The 5311-nt window shown below is 47.4% G+C and overlaps 1 protein-coding gene across 4 annotated transcripts in view; it reads left to right on the top strand.

Annotated features, from left to right (window-relative positions):
* Nucleotides 1–497: 497 nt before the first annotated feature.
* LOC119157770 (BTG3 associated nuclear protein) overlaps nt 498–5311 on the top strand; it is a 152541-nt gene continuing 147727 nt past the window's right edge. For 2 of the 4 annotated variants that reach the window (XM_037409008.1, XM_037409009.1), the window contains exon 1: nt 501–607. The gene's annotated coding sequence lies outside the window, so the exon portion shown is untranslated. Of the gene's footprint in view, nt 608–5311 lie in introns of all 4 variants that reach the window. The other 2 variants (XM_037409012.1, XM_037409011.1) reach the window with 2 other exon arrangements.

Here is a 5311-nt window from a genome sequence, read left to right as displayed (position 1 = left end):
CGTTGGAGTTTGCAGTAGCTCCGAGACACCGTCGGGGAAGGCATGGCCGAGCTGTGCCCCGCAGGCCGCGATGGCAGGCGGCGGGACAGGGCCACGCAAAACACTTGTCTGTGTTGTGTGAAACACCGGTGGGTCTGTCAGCGCCGTGGGGTGAACAGCGAGCCCCTGGCGTGGCGCCCGGGCCGGGAGGAGCGGGTTCTGCGGAGCCCCGAGGGCTGCGGCAGGGCTGGCTGTGCGCCTCGGCCGGGAGCGGGGAGCCGCGCCGGGTGGGCGCCGTGCGGGCGCGTGGGTGCGCGGCGGACTACAGTTCCCGGCGTGCACCGCGCCGGCCGCGGGTACTACAGGTCCCGGCCTGCTCGGCGGGGGCGGTGCCGAGGGGCGGCGCGCGGCCCTCTGGGAATTGTGGTCCCGGCCGGCGGCACGGCGGTGAAGGGCGGCGGGCAGGCCGCGTGCCCCGTGCGCCTGCGCGGGCTCTCGGGGCGGGCGGGGGCCGAGCGGGCGCGGCGCGGCGGCGCCTGCGTGCTGAGGAGAGGAAGATCTCTCGCGAGGAAGGACGCCATTATCGCAGCCGCTCGACAAACACCACGAGAATTCGGCACCGCACACGGTAACCGCGGCGCCCCGCGGCCGGACGGCTGGGGCTGAGCTCCCCGGGGGCCTGGCGCCGGGCGCGTAGCCCCGGCCCTCACAGCCTGCCCGCTCCTCACAGCGCCGCCCGAGCACGCGGGCCGTGAGGCGGCGGCTCCGGGGAGGGGCCGAGGCGGGGGGGCCGCGGGCTCCCGCCCCCTCACCCGCACCGGGCCGGGGGGCGACCGGGGACTCGTCTCCTCCCGCCGCCGGACGCCGGCGCAGGGCCCTCCGCGGGTGGCTGCTCTTCACCGCTTGGCTCCCCGCCTGCCTCCCTCCGGGCCTGGGCAGGGCTGGGGCTCCCCGGTGCCGGCCCCCGCTGATGCCCGCCGCCGGGGGGGGGGGGGGGGGCGCGGGTCGCCACCGCGGGGGCGTACGGCGGCCGAGGCGGAGGGTCTGCCCCGTCCCTCCCCGGCAGTGTCCCCGAAGACCGTGCCCGCTCTCCCCCACGTCTCCCCCGCGCTGGTGCTTTCCCGTCCTGAAGGACGGGGCGGGCCGGCGCCCCCCCCCCCCCCCTTCCCCGCCCGGGCAGCACCCGCTGTGGGGCAGGGGTGTCGCTGGGCGCCCCCCGCCCGCCCCGCCTGCCTCTGCGCCGCTTGCAGGGAGCCGTAATGGAAAGGGGCTGCTGCCGCCTTTCACGTGCCTGCTGGTGGGGGGAGGGGAAAAAAGGAAAAAAAAAAAAAAAAAGTGTCTCCCCAGGTGCTGTTTTGCTTGTGTGGTCATTTAGTCATGGTAAAGGTTGTTCACATCCCTACCGGGGCTGGGATTCTCTCATCTCTTCATATTAGTGATCTGTTTGCCAACACATTCGGTCTTCCCTTTTTCCCTATTTGCAATTCAAGGGCTGCTTCTTAAATTTATTTTATTTTTAAAACCTTGTCCAGTGGGAACGGTTGTGTACTTAACCAAATATAGTAATTTTATCCTGCTGTGGGACATACAGTTTATGTATCAGTTTATTTTTAGAGCTCTCAAGCGAAGATTTTTTTTTTTAAGTAAACAGTTTTGGAGGGGTGTTAGCAACTGAGTGACTGCTTCAGTGGAAGCAGCTTTCAAATTGTAAAATGATAATTTGGAACGTTTTTTGCTCCTTTTTTTGCCTTTGGTGTGAGGTTACCTTAGGTGTAGTACCCTGCTGATGTCAGGCTTTCAAGATGCAAACAAAAAATTGGTAGAATTTTGAGTACTCAAGCAAGATCTTAAAAAACAAAGACCAAGGGAAAAAAAAAAAAAAAGCGCCTTTGTCTTAATAACGTCATAGCAGTACCTCTTGAAACAATGGATTTTTTCTGTTAGAAAGCGTTAGTATGTGTTTAAAGTGAATGTCCATGGAAATTGACCAGACTAACTAGAATTTGAGTCTGAAACTGACTGAGCCTTATTCTGTACACTAAATGACAACTTGGCGATAGTTCAGTTTTCAGGAATACCTGAAAAGATGTTATAAAGAAAGACTAGTTAATTTGTTGAAGGGAGTAAAAAGATTTGAGTTTGGATTTGGGAAACATTCAGTTTCCTTCAGAAGATGAAAATATTTCGTAACTTTTTTTCCTTTTTGTAATTTATAATCAGTTTTACAATAGCAGTAACTGGCTTTAATGTCTTCATTATTCAGCCGTGTGTAAGTTGTGTGGTTACTGGACAACTTTTAAAGTTTAAGGTGCTTTTAAAAGAGTAATTGATGACTAACATTCAGAGTAGTAATTGAATAATAACATTAACAGTAGTAACATAATGACTGCTGATTATCCATGTTCACACCTGAAAGGGTTCCATCAGCACATGTTCTGCTAAACACGTTTGAGAGAGTCTTGTTTCCTGCCTGTGCTGTTTTTAACACTGGGCAATGTACTTGTTCTGTACTGTTTGGGACTGATGAGGTGAAGAAAGGTGAACTGCAGGTCATAGCTCCAGGTGGTGAGAAGTGCTACTTCACAGGTGCAGGGATAGTAGTGCTGTGGGATTCAGACCCTCGTTAATTACAGTAATTGCTCACATCCGCAAGGACTTGAGGTTGTCCCTCCTCTTCATCTTGAGCTTTTCCTTAAACTTCTAAACCTTCGTTTGTGCAGCCTTCATTTTGTCTGAACTTGAATGTCTTCCTGTCTTTCCTTGAAGACTGCCTTGAACTGAAAATGCTGTGTTGGTCCTTAGAAAGTAAAGACTCTCAGCATCTTCATTTTGAAAGGAAGAGATGGGTATTTCTCTTTGTGCACGGAAGCTCTTGTCCCAGAGGTCTACAGAAAATTTTTATGTGAATTGAGCAGAACAGCAAGAGCTACTTGTAGGAGGAGACAATGCAAAGCTAATGACTAGAATTAGAACAACAAAATGTCTATGTATGCTAAACTTTGCCAATAAAAATTTTTTCACAGATTGGATTTCCTTCAGTTTGAAACTTGGTATTTAGTTGTTAACTGCTGAAGTAATTTTGATTTGTTCATTACGTATTCATTAAAAGGCTACATCATAATCTTTTTTCCAAGTAAAAATAAAAAGAATAAAATGTCTTAAGTTATGTCAAACACTTGTTTCCTTGCAGTTTCAGGTTTTTAAAGCTACCGTTAAGCGCTTATTTTTGCCTACCACTTGTTAGTTCGCATGTTGAGCCGTAAAGCAGAAGTGCACGAAAGGATTAACATCATAAAATCCTTTGCATTTGGGACTTCAAATAAAATAATTTGTAATGTCATCTGAACAAAACTATTTTGCTTCCTGTTTGTAAAATCTTGACTTAGACCACTTAAGGGAAAAATACATTAAGTTCAAATTTTCTTCTGAAAATTGGAGCATCTGTATTTTATGGTGAAAAACCAATGCATCTCTCCTACCCGTGGAGTTGAATTCATAGGAAACTGTAAACACCCCTTCCTTCCCTGCTCCTTAGGCACAAGTGTATCTGTTCAATGCATCAACTTACCTCTCTTTAACATCCTATGAATTACAGTCTTGCAAGTTTAAAGCTGTACTTTTCTTCTAGCGGAGGGAGGGGGAATGGCAAAACAGGTTTGGTCTGTGCTAATGAAAGTATTTCAGAATGTGAAGAACTAATTGCTCTACATTTTTCTACTGAAATGATGCTCTTCGGTTTATTTTCATAAGTATTTTTGGTCAGAATCTTAAAATACTAGTGTTGTCCCTTTATTTTTAAACAGTGCTAAGGTCTGTTTCAGCAGCTTGAATGTTTCCTTTTTCTAGACAGCTACAGGAGATAAATCTAATAGAAGACTTTTGAGTAAGCAGATTACTTGTGTATTTTATGTCGGCCATCATGATAGCAGAAGCCTGTTGCCGACATGGGTGTCTGTTCTTATCCCCACCCCCCTTGGAACTGGTAGCTCAAAGATTTTTCCAGTGTATATACTAGAAAAAACATAAAATGATAAAAAAATTTAAATTATATTGCTCCTTTTGTTAAAGATTTTGTTGTAGGTAAGCTGAACGCATAAGAAAAAAGCATTTTGCACAAATTTCCCTGGAACTTGAGCCAGGTGGTTGTCATAGTGCATACTGGTCCTAGGGTGTTGTGTTCAGACTGAACAACTTCCCGAGGCAAAGCGTCCAAGTGATACAGCAAAGCCTCTTTCCTGCAAAGAGGCAATTAAACTGGAATGTTACAGTATTAGAAAGTCTTAATTCCTTCTGCCGTTGGAAAACGTGTGTGCTAAGCAAGGATGTCTTACACACTGAAGGAGGTCAGGTTCACATACTGCCTCTGCGGTTATTTTCTGTAGAAAAGCTAGTTTTAACATGGTGAAGGAATATGATGGTCAGAGGAAAACAGATTTTGGCACAGGGTCTGTGCTGTGCTGCACAGATGTGACAAATGATGTATTATGGGAGAGCACCCCATGACGCGCACACAGTGTCTTGGAGCTGAGCAGAGCAGCAGCTTGGGACGTAGAGCAGTTGGGCCAGATGGAAGTGGCTTCTCAGCAGCGCTGTTTTCTTGCAAACCAGCGTGGAGCAAGATCTTCTCCTTGGCAGTGTCTTGCGGTTGGAATTTCGCTGATGGGGATTTTCATCACGCAGTTCTAGTCCAAGCATAGTTTGTTGTTGGTAGTGTGTTGTAGTCATGATGTTGGAGCGGCGCTTGTATTTCTTGGGGTGTGCGTGGCCCAAGAGCACAGCTCCAAGGTGCAGGGCTTAGTTACTGTGGCTTTCATTTTTACCTAGACAGTGACAGCTAATTTCTGCAGTGCTTCCCCCAATGTATGTGCAGTGCTCTGCACGAACTGAAGTTTCTAAATGATCTTTTACTTGGCTTTAAGTAGGGAACTTTCTGATTCTTTATGATTGGAAAGTATGGATGATGCTAAACTTGGAGAGATCTGTGTCAGAGCCAGTTTTTAGTTTCATCAGCTATGTATGTACTTGTATCTGCCTCCTGCTTTGATTTCAGTTTGAAATGTATTCTGAAATTGGTGTTATCTTTAACTCTTTAGAGCAAATAATAGTCTCCAACCTAAATCTGATGTTTATGAAAGTGAATAGCTAGATATTTTTTATTAAAAAGTCTATTTCTATCTACCATAACTTAAATAATTAATTTTTTTCACGTTTAATGCTTTTTCCTCAGAAAGTGTGGTTGTGTTATGCTTTTTCCACGTGTTGGATAATTGTAATAAAATTTCTAATAAAACAATTATCATACACCTTTATAGCAACATATTTAAAAGTAATA

This window comes from Falco rusticolus, chromosome 15, assembly GCF_015220075.1.
Source record: "Falco rusticolus isolate bFalRus1 chromosome 15, bFalRus1.pri, whole genome shotgun sequence".
Taxonomy (NCBI): Eukaryota; Metazoa; Chordata; class Aves; order Falconiformes; family Falconidae; genus Falco; species Falco rusticolus.
The sequence above is the reverse complement of the archived record's forward strand: the minus strand, read 5'-3'. Positions and strand labels throughout refer to the sequence as shown.